Source organism: Callithrix jacchus, chromosome 2, assembly GCF_049354715.1.
Source record: "Callithrix jacchus isolate 240 chromosome 2, calJac240_pri, whole genome shotgun sequence".
Taxonomy (NCBI): Eukaryota; Metazoa; Chordata; class Mammalia; order Primates; family Cebidae; genus Callithrix; species Callithrix jacchus.
In genome coordinates this window covers 16,655,931-16,678,817 of record NC_133503.1, presented here as the reverse complement: position 1 = coordinate 16,678,817, position 22,887 = coordinate 16,655,931, and the positions used below count along the sequence as shown (strand labels likewise).

The 22,887-nt window shown below is 49.2% G+C and overlaps 2 long non-coding RNA genes across 3 annotated transcripts in view; one reads left to right on the top strand and one right to left on the bottom strand.

The window, feature by feature from the left end:
- Window positions 1–22,887, top strand: part of LOC144580561 (uncharacterized) — a 123,412-nt gene that overhangs the window by 66,944 nt on the left and 33,581 nt on the right. Inside the window, exons 2-7 of one of the 2 annotated variants that reach the window (XR_013530323.1) lie at window positions 3,142–3,841; window positions 6,837–6,970; window positions 11,215–11,265; window positions 16,677–16,805; window positions 17,563–17,689; window positions 18,392–18,498. This is a non-coding gene — a long non-coding RNA (uncharacterized LOC144580561). Of the gene's footprint in view, window positions 1–3,141; window positions 3,842–6,836; window positions 6,971–11,214; window positions 11,266–16,676; window positions 16,806–17,088; window positions 17,690–18,391; window positions 18,499–22,887 lie in introns of both variants that reach the window. The other variant, XR_013530330.1, reaches the window with a different exon arrangement.
- Window positions 4,945–5,417, bottom strand: LOC128930318 (uncharacterized). Its single transcript, XR_008478243.2, has 2 exons — window positions 5,225–5,417; window positions 4,945–5,094 (listed from the first exon to the last, which is right to left on the bottom strand). It is a non-coding gene; the product is annotated as an uncharacterized LOC128930318 (long non-coding RNA).

Sequence of the window (22,887 nt, the reverse complement as noted above, 5' to 3'; positions counted from 1 at the left end):
AACATTGTGAAACCGTGTCTCTAGTAAAAATACAAAAATTAGCTTGGTGTGGTGGTGGTAGCCTATGATCCCAGCTACTCAGGAGGCCGAGGGAGGAGAATCACCTCTACTGGGAAGTAGAGGTTACAGTGGACTGTGATTGTGCCACCATTGCACTCCAGCCTTTGGCGGCAAGAGCAAAACTGCATCTCAAAAAAAAAAAAAAAAAAAGAAAAAAAAGTTTGTCAACCTCCTCGGACTCCCACGAAAACCCAGATTTCCGCCGACACCCAGATGTCTGTGGTGACCAGTTGCCTCCTGACCTCAGCCCTCTCCTTGTTCCCCTTTCCCCAATATCAAAGGAAGCTCGAGATTCACACCTTTTTTAAAGTTTATTTTTATTTTTTTCTGGCTCTGTCACTCAGGCTAGAGTACAATGGCGTGATCAAAGGTCACTGCAACTTCTGCCTCTCAGACTCAAGTGATCCTCCTGCCTAAGCCTCCCGAGTAACTGGGACCACAGGTGCACGCCACCGCGCCCAGCTAAGTTTTGTTTTGTTTTGTTTTGTTTTGTTTTGTTTTTGGTAGAGGCAGGGTTTCCCCATGTTGCCCAGGCTGGTCTCAGACTAATGGGCTCACCTGATCCTCCCAGTTTGGCCTCCCAAAATGCTGGGATTACAGGCCTCCACACCTGGCCTCTATATTAATGCCTGTTTTTTTTTTTTTCGGTTTGTTTGTTTTGAGACTAAGTTTTGCTCTTTTACCCAGGCTGGAGTACAGTGGTGCAGTGGCATGATCTCCGCTCACTGCAACCTCCCCATCCCCGGTTCAAGCGATTCTCCTGCCTCAGCCTCCTAAGTAGCTGGGATTACAGGCATGCGCCACCATGCCTGGATAATTTTTGTATTTTTAGTAGAATGTGGTTTCCCCATGTTGGCCAGGCTGCTCTCCAACTCTTAATGTTGTGATCTGCCTGCCTGATATTCATGCCTTTTAAGATGGCTAGGTAGGTCATCCACCTGTCATGTTCTTGGTTTGCTGGCTCTCCAAAATGAAGTCACTTTTCTTTCTCTAGATTTTTTGGAGGCAGTGCAGTGAGCAGAATGATTTGGACTCGGTTCCACTCTGGCCCCACAGCACCCAGCACCCCTGCAGCAATGTGCTGAGCTTCCTGGCAGGGAGGAAAGGGAATGTCCTTTTGGCTCCAGGAGGCACCAGGGCAGGGTCAGGTGTTTCCCACACCATCCAGGTGGCAGTGACAGGTGCTGAGTCTGGAGAGGTAAACAGCAGTCATCACCTAACCATGACCTAGAATATGAGTGTCTAGGGACAGACGAGAAAATGACAGCAGAGAAAGGTTACCTAACTTGCCAGACACACAGACATTCCTTGCAGATGTATCCATGCAAATCTATGCTCATCCCCAGGGAAGTACTACTGGATTCCATGGGGTTTAATTTTTGCCTATCTTTAAGAGGACATACCTTTCAGGTGTGTTTGTAAACAGTATTTTACATTGTCTTTTTTTTTTTTTTTAATCCTTTTGGGATTTGTGTAAGAATGGCATAATGGATCTGCCATTCATGTATTCTTTGAGAGTGCATTTTTACGGTAAAATATATTGTGCTCATTATCCGTCTGCTTTATTTGTTTATTCATTTAGAGGCAGAGTCTCCAAATAAATAATAATTCAGGTCTCCATCGCATCACTCGAATGCACTGTCAAATGCTCCCTCCTGGGGTCTCGTGGAGCCTGTCCCCAAGCCAGGGGGCTTCCTAGTGCCGCCTGAACGTCTCTCCAAAGCAGCACAGGTCCGACCCCCCACTGCCCACCTGAACAGCTTCCTTAGCTGATGTCTTTTGAAATGGAGGCCAGGTCCACAGTGCCAATTTCACCCTCTCTACAATCTCTCTGCAGCCAAACTGGCTTGCCGTCCTGGTGTTTCCTTGCTTGGTTTCACCGCTCCTTCCAAATGCCCGCCACTCAACTTTGCATGTGTGTTTTCTGTCTGGGGTCCTGCACACGTGTGGTTCTGAAGGGAAGCACCCATTCCTTGACATCAGTTCACCCCACAGCCTGTGTGATGCCTTCCCTTATCTTCCCACCTCTGCATGCCCATAGCACAACAGTGACATCCTATTATAATGTATATTGGGATGAGGTTATTTGCCCTGATTTCTCCCAGTCCCATTAGACTAGATGCCTGTAGAAGGCAGGATTTTGGCAAAATATAAATATATTATATTTCTTTTATCTTTGGGGGACAGAGACTTGCCCTGTCCCCCAAACTGGAGTGCAGTGGTGAGATCATAGCTCACTGTAGCCTCCATCTCCAAGGCTGGAGTGCAATGGTGCAATCTCACTGCAACCTCCACCTCCCAGGTTCAAGCCATTCTACTGCCTCAGCCTCCTGAGTAGCTGCGATTACAGGTGTGTGCCACTGCATCTGGCTATTTTTTTTTTTTTTTTTTTTTTTTTTTGTATTTTTAGTAGAGACAGGAGTTCACCATGTTGGCCAGGACGGTCTCGATCTCTTGACCTCAGGGGATCCACTCACCTCTGCCTTCCAAAGTGTTGGGATTACAGGCGTCAGCCACTGTGCCTGGCCTGCAATATTATATGTAGAAACATGTTTATTTTACTTTTACCAACTTCTTGGTTATTGCTATTTGGACTGCATGGATTTCCTTCGTTTTTCCCTTCCTCTCCCTTCCTCTTCTTCCTCCCTCCCTCCCTCCCTTCCTTCTTTCTTCCCAAAGTTTAACTTTGTCTTATTTGTCTCTCTCTGTTGCCCAGGCTGGAGTGCTGTGGCACCATCTCAGTTCACTGCACCTCTGCCTCCCATGTTCAAGCGATTCTTGTGCCTCAGCCTCCAGATTAACTGGAACAAAAGGATACACCACAATGCCCAGCTAATTTTTGTATTTGTAGTAGAGACCGGGTTTTCCCATGTTACCCAGGGTGGTCTCAAACTCCTGGGCTCCAGCAGTCTGCCTGCCTCAGCCTCCCAAGGTGGTGAAACTACAGATGTGAGCCACAGTGTCTGGCCCTCACTGTATGGATTTTCTAAAAAGAAAAAGAAAATTAGATTAAATTTGTCTTATTTGCCAAAAGGGAAATTGACCTTTTCTCCTCTCCTTTTTATTTTATTTTTTTCACAGCTTAAAACAATAAACAATTATTACTTCACACAGTTTCGGTGGGTGAGGAGCCTAGAAGTGACTTAGCTGAGTGTCTCAGGCTCAGCATCTCTGATGGGATTACAGACAAGCTATGAGCAGTCATCTGAAGGTTACCCAGGGCTGGAGCGTCTTCTTCCAAGATGGTCATCCATGTAGCTATTGGCAGACGTCCTCAATGCCTTGCCACATGGGCCTCTCCATGGGGCTGCCTGGCTGTCCTCACAGCACAGCATCTGGCTTCCACCTCAACTTCTGTATTTATCCCATCACTGGCTGCTAGCAAAACATCACAGACCGGCACCAGTTCACAGGCAACACTTTAAGAAACCCTGAAAGGAATATAGGATGGATCTCCAAAGATTAGTATGTTATATGCTGCTTCTGGAGTTCTCCCCAAATATATAACCATGGAGCATCCAACAAGGAAGGCAGCATTTGCTTGCTTTCTCTGACCAGAGCTGGAAAAATGAACAATTTTCTTCCTTAACATTGTAATAGACTTCAATTTCTTATTTATCTTGCAACAATATCTGTGAACCATTGTCAGATTGAGTGGTCCAAAACCTGTGTAGAAGTTCTCATATTCAAGTTCATTATCTATGCTGAAATAATGTACATTTGATGCACTCTTCGGTCAGCTGTAGAGATTGGCAAAACAAAGGCGGTCGGTGATGTCCAGGTACACGTCGTCCTCGGGGTCCAGGCGGCGCGGGTCCTGCCGCGCGGAAATGCGGCTTTTCTTCACGCCCGGCGAGGTCGACGAGCAGCGCCGCGAGCAGTGGGGTGAGGTGGCCCAGGTCTACCGCCCTCGCTCTTTCGCTTCACGGAGGCGGCCACGGCCTGTCAGGGGGCCACGACCATGGCCCTGCGCGCCTGCCCGCGTACCCGCCGAGACTCTCGCCAGCCTCGCTCCGGCGCTCCCTCCTCTCCTTTTTAAAGGGTATTTCTGGCCAGGTGCAGTGGCTCTCACCTGTAATCCCAGCACTTTGGGGGCCCAAGGCAGGCAGATCACTTGAGGCCAGAAATTCCAGACCAGCCGGGCCAACATGGTAAAAACCCATCTCTACTAAAAACACAAAAATTAGCAGGATGTGCTTGCTTGACCACAGGAGGGTGGAGGTTGCAGCCAGCTGAGATCGAGCCACTGCACTCCCCTGGGTGACAGAAGGAGACTTCATCTCAAAAAAAAAGTACATTCGCTCATCATTTGAGTGCATTATTTCGTCTACAGCCAATAGCTCAGGCTTTTAAATTGTTATTTAGATCTGATCTTCTTTTTTTTTTTTTTTTGAGACAGAGTCTCACTCTGTTACCCACGCTGGAATGCAGTGGCACGATCTAGGCTCACTGCAACATCTGCCTTTTGGGTTTAAGTGATTCTCCTGCCTCAGCCTCCCGAGTAGCTGAGATTACAGGTGTGTGCTCCCATATCCAGATAATTTGTATTTTTAGTAGAGACGGGGTTTCACCTTGTTGGTCAGGCTGATCTCGAACTCCGGACCTCAGGTAATCCACCTGCCTTGGCCTCCAAAAGTGCTGGGATTACAGGCACGCGCCACTGTGCCCAGCCCGTTACTTAGATCTTATATATCCTTGCTATTTTTTGTATTCTACATCTTAGTTTCTAAAAACGGCATTAAAATCTTTTACTATGGTGATGGCTGGGCACCGTGGCTCAGGCCTGGAATCACGGCATTTTGGGAGGCCAAGGCAGGTGGATCACTTGAGGTCAGGAGTTCGAGATCAGCCTGGCCAACATAGTGAAACCCCATCTCTACTAAAAGTACATAAATAACTGGGTGGTAGTTGTGGGCGCCTGCAGTCCCAGCGACTTGGGTGGTGGAGGCAGGAGAATCACTTGTGCCTGGAGGCAGAGGTTGCGGTGAGCTGAGGTCACACCATGCACTCCAGTCCGGGAGACAGAGTGAGACCCTGTATCAAGAAAAGCAAAAAATATCTTTTACTGTGATGGACGATGTATTCGTTTCTCTTTCTTGTGTCTTTTTGGTTCTGTATTCATTTGCAGCGCACTTGCTGTGGACATGCACTTGCTGATGCTGACCTGAGATGAAATTAACATCTGTTTGTGGCATTGCTTCTTTGCAGTGGGTTGTTTTCTCTCAGTTTCCATCTCTGGCCTTTTTTTTTTTTTTCTGGAAGGCTAGATGTGCATAGGACGACGGTAGAGACTAGGACATGGGCTGGTTCTGCTGAGCTGTTACTGTGTAAGGAGCAGGGAGGCCCGGACGGTGATTGAGCAGGTCCAGCCAGGAGTCCAGTGGGAGGTGGGCTTGTCACCATGGTTACCACAGTGGACCACCAGCTTCACAATTCCCTAGCAAGGCTTTGTGCTGTAAGTGACCTTCCTCTCTTAACCCCCTCCTCCTGTTGACGGCTGCTGTTTGCATCTCCAGGCCTGTGGGTGGACAAGTTCTCTTTGTTGTCTCAGTCCTAGATGGGCCCTGGGTCTCTCAGTTACAGTGATCCTGTCCCTCCCTTGGCATCAGGAGACCTCCAAGCCAGAGCCCAGGACATATTCCTGCCCCTGTTTGAGGGAGAAAGCACAAGGTCTCGCCTCTGCTCTGGGGGCAACAGGAATGGCAGTTCCCCTGGCAGCTTGAGGCTTTTGTTCCTCAGAAGAGTTCTGGAGGGGGCTTTGTGTGTTTCCCTTGGCACACGGCAGCCACATCTCTTCTCCAGACCTTCACTCCCAAGGGAGTCTCTCTGGTCTGCCCAGCCCCAGTCTTTCTTGTGAGCACCCACGGAACATCTGTATTAATTTTATTTATTTTTATGTTTTTTTTTTTTTGAGATGGAATTTCACTCTGTTGCCCAGGTTAGAGTGTAGTGGTGCCATCTCGGCTCACTGCAACCTCCATCTCCTGGTTCAAGCAATTCTCCTGCCTGAGTCTCATGAGTAGCTGGGATTACAGGCATGCGCCACTATGCCTGGCTAATTTTTGTATCTGTATTTCTATTTTTGGGGGGGGACAGAGTTTTGCTCTTGTTGCCCAGGCTGGAGTGCAATGGCACAATCTCAGCTTACCGCAACCTCCGCCTCCCAGGTTCAAGCAATTCTACTGCCTCAGCATCTTTGAGTAGCTGGGATTACAGGCATGCACCACCACACCCAGCTAATTTTGTATTTTTAGTAGAGACGGGGTTTCTCCTTGTTAGTCAGGATGGTCTCGAACTCCTGACCGCAGGTGATCTGCCCCCCTCTGCCTCCCAAAGTGCTGGGATTACAGGTGTGAGCCACCACACCTGGTTATTTTCATAGTTTTAGTAGAGACAGTATTTCACCATGTTGGCCAGACTGCTCTCAAACTCCTGACCTCAAGTGATCTGCCCACCTCAGCCTCCCAAAGTGCTGGGGTAACAGGTGTGAGCCACCACACCTGACCAGTCCCTCCATTTTCAAAGCCAGAAACAGAGCATGAACTTAGTCTCGTGTTGCAGGCTTCTGACGTTCCCTTCTGCCACCGATTGGTTTCTCTCCATCAGCGGTAAAGGTATCCTGCTAGTGTCTTCTTTTCCCCCTGTAGAGGCGGGGTCTCTGTTGACAAGGCTAGTCTCGTACTCCTGGCCTCAAGCAATTCTCCTGCCTCAGCCTCCCAAAATGACTGGTTTACTAATATTTTCATGTGAGGCTCACTGCGTCATTTTAATTTCAGGATTTCCTAGTGTCTTTGCGAAAGCTCAGGATGAGACTTTGTCACTAAGGTGGCTCCCTCCTCTCGGCACATCAAGCTTGTTTCTACCCTGGTCCCAAGAGCTCAGAGGCTGAAGCTCGAGTCCCTGCCTGAAGGTAAGTTCTCAGCTGGGGAGCAAAGCCTTGGCAGCCCGGTGGATCTGCCCAAGTGTTCAAGACCCAGGCATGCTAGGAGTAAAAGCATTCCTGTCAAGAAGCTGAGCACGGGGAGCAGGAATCTACTATGCAAAGGGAGACCCCAGTTCTGAGACCTCTTCACATAGCTTAGGACTGAAGCTGGAGGGTCATATGGAGGGTGGCAGCTCCCAAGGTCCACCTTGGGAGGTGAGGCCGGGCATGGTGGCTCATGCCTATAATCTCAGCACTTTGGGAGGCTGAGGTGGGCGGATCACCTAGGATGGTAGGTCGAGACCAGCCTGGCCAACATGGCAAAACCCTGTCCCTACTAAAAATACAAAAATGAGCCGAGTGTGGCAGTGAGCGCCTGTAATTCCAGTTACTCGGGAGGCTGAGGCAGGAGAATTGCTTGAACCCAGGAGGTGGAGGTTGCAGTGAGCTGAGATTGTGCTGCTGCACTCCAGCCTGGGCAACAGAGCGAGACTCTGTAAAAAAACCCAAGGTCCATGTACCTGAAACAGCCCCAGCTTACTTGGGGACAGAGCAAACATGGGTGCTCACATCGAGGGATCATCTTGGTTTTAGTTGAGTGCAAGGTTACAGGCTGGGCAGAGCATCTCCATGGTGCTCAGAGGACAGTCGTGGACCCACACTGCCTCTGGATCATTTGCATTTACCATCATCCTCTTCTGCCTGTGCCACCTGAGCATCAGCTCTGCCCATGATACTGGCACCTCTGGACCTGGCTTCTACCAACATGGAACCAGGGGTTTGCAAGGAAGAGAATACAGTCATGGCGTCTTAGTTTCTGTTTCTGATTGGGGCGGTAAAGCCCCTTCCTCATCCTTCTTTATCACTTACCAGTAGAGGCAGAAGCGAAAAGCCATGGCTTTAGGCTGCTCAACAAAACGAAAACAACAGCAGCAAAATAAGGTGGATTGAACAAGCACGAGTAAACTCTTACGCTATAGTAAAGTCAGATTTTTTTTTTTAAATCTCTGTACTCTGCAACCTCTACCTCCTGGGTTGAAGCGATTCTCCTGCCTCAGCCTCCTGAGTAGCTGTGACTACAGGCACCCACCACTGCACCCGGTTATTTCTGTATTTTTGGTAAAGATGTGGTTTCACCTTATTGGCCAGGCTGGTCTTGAACTCTTGACCTCAGGTGATCCGCCCACCTCGGCCTCCCAAAGTGCTGGGATTACAGGCGTGAGCCACTGTGTCTGGCCAGAATTTGCTTTCTTAACTTGGGTTTTTTGTTTCTCCTTTTTATGTCAAAGACTAAAAAACAATGGGTGTGAGAGAGACATTCAGAACCATCAGGCTCAGTAGCGGGCAAGCCGGCACTCAGTCCCAGGGCTCCCGTGCACCCGGCAGGGGCTTCTGCCACTGTTTCACAATTCATGGCTAAGACCTGCCCCATTCCACTTTCTCCCCCTTCAGCCCTCTCCTGCTTTTCCTTTTGCCTGGGGAAAGACTTTGATAGAAGCCCATTGGGAGAAAACACAGTAAGATGATACATGTATATTCTTTTTTTTTTTTTTGAGACGGAGTGTCATTCTTGTTACAGTTTCGCCAGGCTGGAGTGCAATGGTGCGATCTCGGCTTACTTCAACCTCCACCTCCTGGGTTCAGGCAATTCTCCTGCCTCAGCCTCCTGAGTAACTGGGATTACAGGCATGCGCCACCGTGCCCAGCTAATTTTTTGTATATTTAGTAGAGACGGGGTTTCACCATGTTGACCAGGATGGTCTCGATCTCTTGACATTGTGATCCACCTGCCTCGGCCTCCCAAAGTGCTGGGATTTCAGGCATGAGGATACATACATATTCTTATGAAATATTTACACATGAAACAGTGAGCACCAATTCATCATTTAAGAAATTAGAAAATACCAATATATTTAAAAAAAAAATCCGTCCAGTGAGGTGGCTCATGCCTATAATCCCAGCACTTTGGTGGATTGAGGCATGAGGGTCACTTGAGCCTGGGAGTTCAAGACGGCCTGGGCAACACAGTGAAACCCCGTCTCCACAAAAAATTACAAAAGTTAGCCAGGAATGTTACATGTCTGTAGTCCCAGCTACTTGGGAGGTTGAGGTTAGAGGATCACTTGAGCCCGGGAGGCAGAGGCTGCAGTGAGCTGTGAAGGTGCCACTGTACTCCAGCCTGAGCAACAGACTGAGACCCTATCTGAAGGAGGAAAAAAGCCCAACCAAACATCCTACCATGCAAAGATAATCACTGCCAATAGTCTGTGTTTCTTCAAAATCTTTTTTTTTTTTTTTTTGAGATGGAGTTTTGCTTTGTTGCCCAGGCTGGTGTGCAATGGCACAATCTTGGCTCACTGAAACTTCCACCTCCTGGGTTCAGGTGATTCTCCTGCCTTAGCCTCCAGAGTAGCTGGGATTACAGGCATGAGCCACCATGCCCAGTTAATTTTGTATTTTTAGTAGAGATTGGGTTTCACCATGTTGGCCAGGCTGCTTGAACTCCTGACCTCAAGCGATCCACCAGCCTTGGCCTCCCAAAGTGCTAGGATTATAGGCATAAGCCAGTGTGCCTGGCCCAGGATTTTAATTTATAAATGTATGTTTACAGACTCATTACAGGTGCTATAGTTTGTAGTCAATGTGTACAAACAAGAAACAGGCCACTCACAGTGACTCAGGCTTATAATTGTGGGAAATAGAGGTGGGAGGATCATTTGAGGCCAGGAGTTCGAGACTAGCCTGAGCAACATAGCCGAACCCTGACTCTGCAAAAGGCGCGTGCGCGCGCACACACACACACACACACACACACATTTTGTTTCTTTAGACAGAGTCTTGCTCTGTTGCCCAGGCTGGAGTGTAGTTGTGCAATCACAGCTCATTGCCACCTCTGCCTCCCAGGTTCAAGCAGTCTGCTTGCCTCAGCCTCCCAAGTAGCTGGGATTACAAGGGTGAACCACTGTGCCTGGCCTCTACAATAAAAATAAAAATAGGCCAGGCATGGTCGCTCACACCTGTAATCCCAGCACTTTGGGAGGCTGAGGCAGGTGGATCACCTGAGGTCAGGAGTTCGAGACCAGCCTGACCAACATGGTAAAACCCCGTCTCTACTAAAAATACAAAAAATTAGCCAGACATGATGGTGTGTGTCTGTAATCCCAGCTACTTGGGAGGCTAAGGCAAGAGAATCGCTTGAATCCGGGAGACAGAGGTTGCAGGGAGCTGAGATTATGCCCCACTACTGCACTCCAGCCAGGGCAACAGAGCAAGACCCCATCCCCCCAAAAACGTTTTCTATATATGTGTATATATATATATATATATTTTTTTTTTTTGAGATGGAATGTTGCTCTGTCACCAAGGCTGAGGTGCAGTGGCGTGATCTTGGCTCACTGCAGCCTCTGCTCCCCAAGTCTGCTGCCTCAGCCTCTTGAGTAGCTGGGATTACACGCATACGACCTGACACCCAGCTGATTTTTTTATTATAAGGAGAGATGGGGTTTTACCATATTGGCCAAGCTGGTTTTGAACTCCTGACCTCAGGTGATCCACCTGCTTCGGCCTCCCAAAGTTCTGGGATTACAGGCGTGAGCCACCGTGCCCGGCCTGTTTCTTCAGAATAAATTTCTATTAATTACATTTCTGGAGCAATGGGTGGGGGTTGGAGTAAATTGCACACTGACTTCTGAGACACAGATACACCTATTCATTAAGAAAAAAATCCAGTCGGGCATGGTGGTTCACCATGTAATCCCAACGTTTTGTGAGGCTGAAGCGGGCACATTGCTTGAACCTAGGGGTTTGAGACCAGCCTGGGCAATACGTTGAGACCCCATCTCTACCGACAAAGTTAAAAATTAACTGGGAATGTGACATAGTCCCAGCTTCTCGGGAGGCTGAGGTGGGAGGATAGCTTGAGCCTGCGAGTCCAAGGCTGCAGTGAGCCATGATTGCACCACTGCATTCCAGCCTGGGTGACAGAGTGAAACCCTGTCTCAAAAACAAAACAAAAATCCAAGTCAGGCCTCATAAGCTTGAGTCCCTATCACGTTTTCCAGGCGAGGGCTTTGCTCTGGTAATGGGGATCCTTCAGAGAAGGCTTTCTCCCACCTGTGCCCCGGGGTGGGGAGAGCGGTGGTGGTAGGGAGGCGGGAGGCAGTCCCAGCAGTTGATTGGGAGCCCCCGGGCAAGCGTGGCCTCTCACATTCTGTCTCCCTACCCGATGTCAGCCTTCACAGGTGTCTGCTTTCTGAGAACAGCAGAGAAGAACCATGTCCCAGGTGAGCGAGGCGTTTCTTTCAACCACACTTTGTTTTCAGCAGGGATTTTGGATGCTCATAAGAACGTGTCTGATGAAAGCTGGGCACTATGGCTCACGCTTGTAATCCCAGCACTGTGGGAGGCCAATGTGGGCGGATCACCTCAGGTCAGGGTTTTGCCACTAGCCTGGTCAACATGGTGAAACCCTGTCTCTACTAAAAATACAAAATTAGCCAGATGTGATGTGGGGATGGGTACTTGTAATCCCAGCTACTCGGGAGGCTGAGACAGGAGAACTGCTTGAACCTGGGAGGCGGAGGCTGCAGTGAGTGAGATCGCACCACCATACTCCAGTCTGGGTTACAGAGTAAGACTCTGTCTCAAAAAGAAAATGTGTCCAATAATACACAATGCAAACAGAAGTCAGGATCAGTGAAAACAGGAAGAGAACAGAAGATCGAGGCTGTGGGAAGGGCAGGGTGGAGACACTGTAGAGGATCCCACTGTTGTGAGATACCTTGTATATATATATATATATAATTGTTTTTGGAGCTGGAATCTTGCTCCAGCACCCAGGCTGGAGTGCAGTGACATAATCTCGGCTCACTGCAACCTCTGCCTCCTGGGTTCAAGTAATTTTCCTGCCTCAGCCTCTTTACAGGCATGTGCCATCACGCCCAACTAATTTTTTTATTTTCAGTAGAGACGGGGTTTTCACCATGTTGGCCAGGCTGGTCTTGAACTCCTGACCTCAAGTGATCCGCCCACCTTGGCCTCCCAAAGTGCTGAGATTACAGGTGTGAACTGCCACGCCTGGCCAGATGCCTTGTAAATTTATGCCTGACCTTCCTGTCACTTCAAAAAGGCAGGTGGATTCCATCTAGTATATGACTTGTGTTGTCTGTTTTGGACAACCGTGTCTACTTCTCAGGGGAAATAAAGCTCTTTAGGGCATTTAGAAATATATTTGATCTTTGTATTCAAGATATAGCAGGCCCCTTCCTCAATCACAGCCACCTTGAAAGAAACACACCACCAATCTCTTGTGACTTTTCTCCCCCCGTGTAGAAACAGCAGGTATTATGCCAAAGCAGACATCTGTGACTGTGGTTGTTTAGTGATGAACAGTCAGGTCTACAGGGATAGCCTTATGTGGCTCCACGTGACCTGGATGTAACACGGCATTATCTAGACGAATGAATGAACTGTGTGTTCCTGAAATGACTTGCCATGCCTACTGCCATACCACCCTGAAGTACCTGATCTTGTCTGAAATTGCTTTCCATGATGGTTTATTTATTTATTTACTTACTTGAGAAGATCGAGATTGAGAAGGAGTCTCAATTACTTAATTGAGAAGAAGTCTCACTCCATTGCCAGGCTAGAGTGCAGTGGCGCGAACTTGGCTCACTGCAACCTCACCTCCCAGGTTCAAGCAATTCTTCTGCCTCAGCCTCCTGAGTAGCTGGGATTACAGGTATGTGCCACCATGCCCAGATAATTTTGTATTTTTTTTTTTTTTTGAGACACAGTCTTGGCTCACTGCAACCTCTACCTCCCCAGTTCAAGTGATTCTCCTGCCTTAGCCTCCCGAGTAGCTAAGACTATATGTGTGTGCCACAACGCCTAGCTAATTTTTTTTTTTTTGAGATGGAGTTTTTCTCCTGTTACCCAGGCTGGAGTGCAATGGCGCGACCTCGGCTCACTGCAACCTCTGCCTCCTGGGTTCGGGCAATTCTGCCTCAGCCTCCCGAGTAGCTGGTATTACAGTCATACGCCACCATGCCCAGCTAATTTTTTTTTTTTTTTGTATTTTTAGTAGAGACGGGTTTCACCATGTTGACCAGGATGATCTCGATCTTTTGACGTCGTGATCCACCCACCTTGGCCTCCCAAAGTGCTGGGATTACAGGCTTGAGCCACTGCGCCCGGCCTAATTTTTGTATTTTTAGTAGAGATGGCGTTTTACCATATTGGCCAGGCTGGTCTTGAACTCCTGACCTTGTGATCCACCCACCTCGGCCTCCCAAAGTGCTGGGATTACAGGCATGAGCCACCGCACCTGGCTGGTTATTTAATTAAAAAAAATTTTTGTGATGGAGTCCTGCTCTGTCACCCAGGCTCAAGTACGGTGGCATGATCTCGGTTCACTGCAACCTCCACCTCCCAGGTTCAAGTGATTCCCCTGCCTCAGCCTCCTGAGTAGCTTCGATTACAGGCATGCACCACCATGCCTGGCTAAGTTCTGTATTTTTAGTAGAGACGGAGTTTCACCATATTAACCAGATTGGTCTCTAACTCCTGACCTCAGGTGATCCGCCCACTCTGAGTGCTGTGATGACAGGCATGAGCCACTGCTTCTGGACTTCCTTTGTATTTTTTGTTACTTGGCTGTTAGCTTTCTTTGCCCGTGAGTGACATCGGTGTTTTCCATCAGTCTGGAAGCATTCTCCTTCTGCTCCTCTTCACTGCACGTTCTAGGGATGTGTGAATGTGGAGTGCACTGGTCAGAAGTTATAATCCTTGAAGTTGTAAGAGCCAGAACTCCAACTAGAAGTAGGTTAGGATTTTTTTTTTAAAGTAGTAATTCTAGAACTTTGGGAGGCTGAGGCAGGAGGATTGCTTGAGGCCAGGAGTTCAAGACCAGCCTGGGTAATGTGGCAAGACCCTGTCTCTACAAAAAATACAAAACTTAGCCAGGCATGTTGGCACATGCCTGTAGTCCCAGTTATTTTGGAGGCTAAGGCGGGAGGATCCTTGAGTGTAGGAGGTCAAGGCTGCAATGAGCTGTGATTGTGCCATTGCACTCCAGCCTGGGTGAAAGAGGGAGAGCCTATTGAAAAAAAAAATCTGCAAGGCAGCACCCAAGCCATGAGAAGAGCAGGTTTGCAGTCGGGCACCGGAGGCAGCCAGCAACCCAGGTATCGTCAGGTATCTTGTTCCTGCTTCTGTGACTTTCTTCTCACGCGGACTTTGTCCATGTGGCCAGAAGTAGCATGGCCACAGCTCCTCTTCTCACGTCTGCAAGTTCTGCCGTGGTCAGGGGCTGAATCTCTTTCCCTTGGTTCAATGTAAAAGCTCTTCAGGGAAGATTCCGTTGGTCCAGCCTAGCCCAGTTGTATTAGGCCCTCTCTCCAGGCAGCTGTGCACATGGCAGAGGGGCAGGAGCGGGTTGGTCCTAAAGGAAGATGAGGCCTCGTGAACAAACATTACCGCTCCCACTCCAGGAAGGAAAACATTCACAGGGCCTGGGCTTCTTTGTCAGGGCTTTGTGAAGCCAAGGATGTCTGGGTGTTTCACACCAGAAATATCTCAGCAGGAGAGGCTGGAACAAGGTGGCGAGCCACACCTATCCTGTCCATGAAGCTGTAAACTAGAGTCTTCACTTGCTGTCTTTTCATGGAAGCCACTGTTTTTTAGGAAGCCAAGTCTACTGGGAATGCCTCCCTGTTAGGGCAATCTGTGCACTGAAGATAACAATGATTTTAAATGCTGCCTGTCCAGCACTTTTGTGCTGGTCTCTGCACTTTTTATATATTATTTCATAAATAAACCCATGGGAGGTATATCTATAGAAATGGTATATTTGCATGGAAATTATATATGAATTACATAGAAATTACATAGACATATTAACTACGTAGACATTGTGTATAAACTAGACATGTATGTAAACTACATAGACGTGTGTGTGTGTGTGTGTGTGTGTGTGTATATACTATGTAGATACTAGGCGGGTTAGCTTAGTTTATGCCTGTAATCCCAGCACTTTGGGAAGCTGAGGTGGGAGGATCACTTGAGCCCAGGAGTTTGAGACCAGCCTGGGCAACATAGGGAGACCCCGCCTCTACAAAAAGTCAAAAACTTAGCTGGGTGAGGTGGCTTGTACCCGTGGTTCCAGCTATGCTGGAGGCTGAGGCGAGAGGATCACTTGAGCCAAGGAGGTCGAAGCTGCCGTGAGCTGTGATTGCACCGCTGCACTCCAGCCTGGGCCACACAGTGAGATCCCATCTCAAAAAAAAAGTCACTGGCTTCAGCAGCCTTTAGATTGGTCATGAGTCTTCTAGAGGTGAGAGTGTTGCCTGAAAGAGAACGCAGGCTCGTTAGGGTGACTGGGGCTCTGGGTTTCTTTGTGGATTGCCTCTTCCTACTCCCACATAGCTCCCAGTCCTGGCTGCTGCCCGCAGGCTGTGCCCTGCTTCCTGCCTCTCCTCTGCATGTGCTTGCCCCACTGTTGGAGACACTTTGGATCACCCATTTGGCTATAAACATCCCTCACCACCCTGCTGAAGCAGCGTGTGTCGTGGGGGCCCATCCAAGCACTTTCTGCCAGCATCCTCCCTTGATCTCTGCTGCAGTGACGAAAGCCCCCCAACCCTCACATACCTTTTTAAGACAGTCTTGCTCTGTCACCCAGGCTGGAGTACAATGGCACAATCTCAGCTCACTGCAACCTCTGCCTCCCGGGTTCAAGTGATTCTCGTGCCTCAGCCTCCTGAGCGGCTGGGATTACAGGAGCCTGCCACCATGCCTGGCTGATTTGCTTTGTATTTTTAGTAGAGATGAGGTTTCACCATGTTGGCCAGGCTGGTCTCGAACTCCTGACCTCAGTGATCCTCCAACCTTGGACTCCCAAAGTCTTGGGATTATAGACGTGAGCCAATCTGCCCAGCCTCATTCCCATTATTTAAACTTTCATTAAACAAAACATAGTGAGACCCCGTGTCTACCAAAAATTTAAATAAAATTAGCCTAGCGTGGTGGCACATGCCTGTAGTCCAGCTACTGGGGTGGGGCGGGGGGCATCAAGGCGAGAGGCTGCGGTGAGCCATGATCACACCACTGCATTCTAGCCTGGACAGAGTGAGACCCTGTCTCAAAAAAAGAGGAGCTCTCTCTCTCTCTCTCTCTCTCTCTCTCTTTAAATATATATATATATATGTAGCTGTATGTATACATACACATACATGTATACACGTATATGTATACATATACATATATACACATATATATGTACTTTCATACACACATATACACATATCTAGATATACCCTCTTGTATTTTCTTCTAATAAGTATAAATTGAAAATATTTAAATGGGGGTCTCTAATTCATGGAGCGAGGGGATGGGAGGGATGAGGGAGGCCCAGCCTGGTCCTGCATCTGTGGAGTCCCTTCTCTGCATTTCCCTTGCTGCTGCCTTAATGCTGAGCGCTCTCTTACATCGAGGATTAGAATCATGTGCTGATCTTCTGTTATCCTCCCTTCTGGTGGCTCTCACCTTTTTCCACATCAGATCATCTGTAGTTCCCTTTCTTAATTACCATGATGTGGGAATCCCCATTTCCTACACAGTCACTTCTGTGAGCTGCTTATGGGCTCTGTCCCTCTCCCACACACCCCTTATACCCTGCATTTCATTCTCTTCCTAGTTCCTACCAGACGTTTCTGTGCTTCCTTTGCTCATGCCATGGGTCCTGCTAGGAATATCCTTCAGACATCAGATCACGGTTTATCTTTGATTCTGCTCACCCATGACCACCTAGGAAACTTCACTTGACGTGAGTACATTGGATCTGGCAGCTGTCTTCCTCGTGCTCATTCTGTATGTAACTGCATGTCTACCACCACCTTCAGTGTAGTCGGGCCATACAGCTGTGTTCTGTGTTCATCTGGCAGCAGCACATTTATTTAAGCACCTTTAGAACAGTAACAATTTGTGTTCAGCCCTTGACCCCAAGCTCCTAGTAGAACACCAGCAGCATGCCAGGTCCTTGGAAGATGCTTGATCACTGAAGGAATGAATGGAGATCCAGTAATGAGATTTTTCTTTCTTTCTTTTAGATGGAGTATCGCTCTGTTGTTCAGGCTGGAGTGCAATGGCAGGACCTCAGCTCACTGCCACCTCTGCCTTCCAGGGTCAGGTGATTCTCCTGCCTCAGCCTCCTGTATAGCTGGGATTGCAGGCACCTTTCACCATGCCCAGCTAATTTTTGTATTTTTAGTGGAGATGGGGTTTTAACCATGTTGGCTAGGCTGGTCTACGAACTCCTGACCTCAAGCTATCCACCCGCCTCAGCCTCCCAACGTGCTGGGATTACAGGCATGAGCCATCAAGCCTGGCTGAGATTTTTTTCTAATCTTTTTTTTTTTTCTCTCCCACAAAATGTAGTACAAAGTTAGGGGTGTACTAAGCTTCCCATATTACTTAACATGGGGAAACTGACCTTGGAAGGCGGTAAGATCTATTTCCTCTCTGCCTTTGCCATGGTACCCATTGCCAACCGCTCCACATTAACCAGCCATGTGCTGTTCCAGGGGTCACTGTTATTCAGGGATGTGGCTGTGGGCTTCACATGGAAAGACTGGCAGCAGCTGGACCTGGAGCAGAGGACCCTGTACCAGGACGTGACGCTGGAGGCCTGCAGCCACCTGCTCTCTGTGGGTGAGGAAGAGTTCCTAGTGCTCCTCAGGTTACATGACCTTTTTCCTTTCTTAGTTGTATAAAACCGGGAAGCCTCTCATGCACTCAAAGTGCTAGGCTAGGTGTGGTGGCTCGTGGTTGTGATCCCAGCACTTTGGGAGGCTGAGGTGGAAGGATTGCTTGAGGCCACGGGTTTAAGACCAGACTGGGCAACATGGCAAGACTCAATCTATACAAATTAAAAAAATAGCCAGGCATGGTGGCATGTGCCTGCAGTCTCAGCTACTTGGGAGTCTGAAATGGAAGGATCGCTTGAGGTCCAAGTTGAAGACTAGCCTGGGCAGCATAGCAAGACCCCGTCTCTACAATAAAAATTCAAAACTTGAGCATGGTGATGCATGCCTGTAGTCCCAGCTACTCGGGAGGCTGAGGCAGGAGGACTGCTTAAGTGCAAGAGGTTGAGGCTGTGGTGAGCTGTGATTGTGCCATTGCACTCCAACCTGGGCAAAAAACAAGACCCTGTGTCAAAAATAAAAGGGCTTGGCCTTGGGTTTCAGAGTCAAAGAGTCTGGATCTCACTTGGAGTCTTTGTGGAGTTACCTCCCAAGTGAATCAGCTTTTCCGGGGCTGAGATGCCCACCTTTGCTTTGCAGGCTGAAGTAACTGTCCACTTGCTGGGAAGGCCCAGCTGGCTCAGCACAAATCCGTTAACTGTTTCTCCAGAACAGGGTGTCAAGACGGCAAACCAGCTGTGATCTTCAGGTTGGAGCAGGAGAAAGAGCCATGGATGGAGGAGGAGGAGGAGGAGATGGGCACGTGGCACTTCCCAGGTGAGCGGGCGGCCTGCACGGGCCCGGGGATGAGGCTCCTGGAAGTCTGCAAAGCAGAACTATGAGTGTTCTCTCGTTTTGAGAACGAGTCTTATTCGGTCACCCAGTTTGGAGTGCAGTGGTACAATCTGAGGTCACTGCAACCTCCGCCTCCCGGGTTCAAGCAGTTCACCTGCCTTAGCCTCCCAGGTAGCTGGGATTACAGGTGCCCGCCACCACACCCAGCTAATTTTGTGTTTTTAGTAGAGGTGGGGTTTACACCATATTGGTCAGGCTGGTTTCAAACTCCTCACCCCGAGTGATCCACCCACTTTGGCCTCCCAAAGTGCTGGGATTACAGGTATGAGCCACCACACTGGCTGGATGTTCTCTTGCTTCAGGCAACTGTTCTTAAAAGCCTGGGATCTTGGCCCAGCATGGTGGCTCATGCCTGCAATCCCAGCGCTTTGGGAGGTCAAGTTAGATGGATCACCTGAGGTCAGGAAATCGAGACCATCCTGTCCAACACGGTGAAACTCCATCTCTACTAAAAATACAAAAATTAGCTGGGCATGGTGGCATGCTACTCAGGAGGCTGAGGTAGGAGAATCGCTTGAACCTGGGAGGCAGAGGTTATCATAAGCCAAGATTGCGCCATTGCATTCCAGCCTGGGCGATAGAGTGAGATTCTGTCTCAAAAAAATTTGTTTAAAAAGCCTCAGATCTTTGCAAGCAGCTGAGATCTTTGTTTGGGACATTTGACCCTAAACCTTGAGATTCTCAGTGATCCTGCCACTTGCACACATCACTATACAGTTCCTTTCCTGTTCCTGGATTTTAGAGAAAGGCATAGTCTATTTTCTTTTTTCTTTTTGAGACAGAGTCTGGCTCTGTCACCCGGGCTGCAGTGCAGTGGTGTGATCTCGACTCACTGCAACCTCTGCCTCCTGGGTTCAAGCCATTCTCCTGCTTCAGCCTCCTGCTTAGCTGGGATTACAAGTGTATGCCACTGTACCCAGCTAATTTTTGTATTTTTTTGTTTTTTAGTAGAGATGGGATTTCTCTATGTTGACCAGGCCAGTCTTGAACTCCTGACCTTAGGTGATCCTCCCACCTTTGCCTCCCAAGGTGCTGGGATTGCAGACTTGAACCACTGCACCTGGCCCTCTTTTTTCTTTCTCTTGTTCTGTCATCCAGACTGGAGTGCAATGGAGTGATCATAGGTCACTGCAGCCTCCAACTCCTGGGCTCAGGTGATCCTCTTACTTCAGCCTCCTGAGTAGATGGTACTACAGGCACACGCCTTCACACTGAGCCAATTTTTAAATTTATTTTTGTAACGATGGGGTCTCCCTATGTTGTCCAGGGTGTTCTCGATCTCCTGGGCTCAAGGGATGCTCCTGCCTCAGCCTCCTGAGGTGGGACTACGGGCATGATCCATATGCCCGACCGTCTGTTTTCATTTGTCCTTTTATTCTGCTCTGCTGTCCCCACTGACCTTGGTTGCTAAGTCTTCCTGTAGGATCTTCAGTCTTTTCCCTGTGGTTATAAAACAGGCTTTCTCTTGTGTTCAGAGATTTCATTTATCTCCCCTGTGTTAAAATAGCTGTTATTTTGTGCCATTTGTTTTACTTTTCATCTTTTTCTTTCACCATGAAATGCCTCAAAAACATATTCGCTACATGTATAATTCAGTCCCCATTCTCTTCGTCACACCTGCAAACTGGTGAAAGCCATTCCTGTCCTTTAGTGTAACTTGATGACTTGATTTTTTAAATGTCTTGTGAGATGGAGTCTCACTGTCACCAGGCTGGAGTGCAGTGGCACCATCTTGGCTCAGTGTAACCTCAGACTCCTGGGTTCAAGTGATTCTTCTGCCTCAGCCTCCCGAGTAGCTGGGACTACAGGCATGTGCCACCACGCCTGGCTAATTTTTGTCTTTTTAGTAGAGACAGGGTTTCACCGTGTTGGCCAGGATGGTCTCAGTCTCTTGACCTTGTGATCTGCCCACCTCGGCCTCCCAAAGTGCTGGGATTACAGGTATGTGCCACCACACCCGGCCAACTTGATGACTTTAAATCACTGCTGTCTCCCTCCCAGCTCACCCTCAGGTGACATTGATTCATGCTGATCAGCAAGTTTCTGCCCCAGAAAACAAAGGGGCTGGGTTTTTTGGAGCTGGTACCATCTATCCTATTAAATGCTCATTCAGGGGCCAGGCGTGGTGACTCACCCCTATAATCCCAGCACATTCAGAGGCTGAAGCAGACAGATCACATGAGGTTAGGACTTTGAGACCAGACTGGCCAACATGGCAAAACCCCATTTCTATTAAAAATACAAAAATTAGCCAGGCATGGTGCATGAACCTATAATCCCAGCTACTTGGGAGGCTGAGGCAGGAGAAGCACTTGAACCTGGGAGGTGGAGGTTGCAGCCAGCTGAGATCGCGCCACTGCACTCCAGCTTGGGCGACAGAGCCAGACTCCATCTCAAAAAGCAACAACAGCCGGGCATGGTGGCTCACACCTGTAATCCCAGCTCTTTGGGAGGCTGAGGTGGATGAGGAGGTCAAGGGATCAAGACCATCCTGGCCAACATGGTGAAACCTCATCTCTACTAAAAATACAAAGAGCCTGGTGTGGTGATGGGCCCCTGTAGTCCCAGCTGCTTGGGAGGCTAAGGTGGAAACATCGTTTGAACCGGGCAGTTGGAGGTTGCAGTGAGCCAAGATTGTACCACTGCTCTCCAGCGTGGTGGCAGAGCAAGACTCCATCTCAAAACAACAACAACAACAAAGTTTGTGTTATTTTTTTTAGAAGAAGTTTGGCAAGTTGTTACCCAACCAGATAGACAACAGCAACACCAAGACCAACATTTGAGTGATGCTGTCTTTTAGATGAGAAAGACTGGACCCAAAATGGGCTTCATGACTATAAGCAACTTGGGGGAAAACATCAGAACACAAACCTTGTTCCCTCTGAACAGGAGGTCACACCTGTGACTCGTGTGGAAAGTCCACCTGGACCTCACGCCTAAGGCCTACCTGGCAAGGAGGAGATTTGAGTGTGACAGCCATGGGAACTTGTTTCTCTATTCGAAGCTTGAAACTCCACCTTCAGGAGTGAATCCACTTGAATGTAACCGGTGTAGAAAAGCTTTAAGCTGTAACGCAGGCCTTCAGGCAGGTCAGGGAGCCAGTAGTGAGAAACCCCACGCAGGCACGAAGTGTGGGAAAGCCTTCGCCTGCAGATTGGATCTCAGGGTACATCACGGGGTCCACACTGGGGAAGATATCCTTTGCATGCAGTGAACGAGGGGGTAGTTTCAGGAAGAAGGTTTGCCCCAACAGAAAGGGAACTCACACAAAAGAGAAACCCAGTAGAGCCAGCAGACGTGGTAAAACAATCTTCCAGAAGCCAGGCCTCTCTGTCCTTGGGACCGCCCATGCCGCAGCAAAGTGTTACCAGTGTTTGGAGTGTGAGAAAACCTTTCCCCACAAGTCACGCCTCATCGAGCACCAGCGCTCCCACACGGGAGAGAAGCCCTATGGCTGCAGGGAATGCGGGGGGGGGGGGGTCCCTCTCCCGGAAATCATGCCTCATCATCCACTACAGAGTCCACACAGGAGAGAAGCCCTATGGCTGCAGCAACTGTGGAAAGGCCTTTTTCCAGAAATCATACCTTATCCTGCATCAGAGGACTCACATGGGGAGAAGCCCTACAGATGCAGAGAGCATGAGTAAGCCTCCTCCCAGAACTCCTGCCTCATCACACACCAGCGGGCTCACATCACACCAGCGGACTCACATCACACACCAGCGGACTCACGTCACACACCAGCGGGCTCACGTCACACACTCAGCGGACTCACGTCACCCACTCAGCGGACTCACGTCACACACCAGCGGATTCACGTCACACACCAGCGGGCTCACGTCACCCACCAGCGGACTCACATCACACACCAGCGGACTCACATCACACACCCAGCGGACTCACATCACACACCAGCGGGCTCACGTCACCGATCCAGCGGGCTCACATCACACACCAGCGGGCTCACATCACACACCAGCGGACTCACATCACACACCAGCGGACTCACATCACACACCCAGCGGACTCACATCACACACAAGCGGGCTCACGTCACCGATCCAGCGGGCTCACGTCACACACCAGCGGGCTCACGTCACACACCAGCGGGCTCACATCACACACCAGCGGACTCACATCACACACCAGCGGACTCACATCACACACCCAGCGGACTCACATCACACACCAGCGGGCTCACGTCACCGATCCAGCGGGCTCACGTCACACACCAGCGAGCTCACGTCACCCACCAGCGGACTCACATCACACACCAGCGGACTCACGTCACACACCAGCGGGCTCACGTCA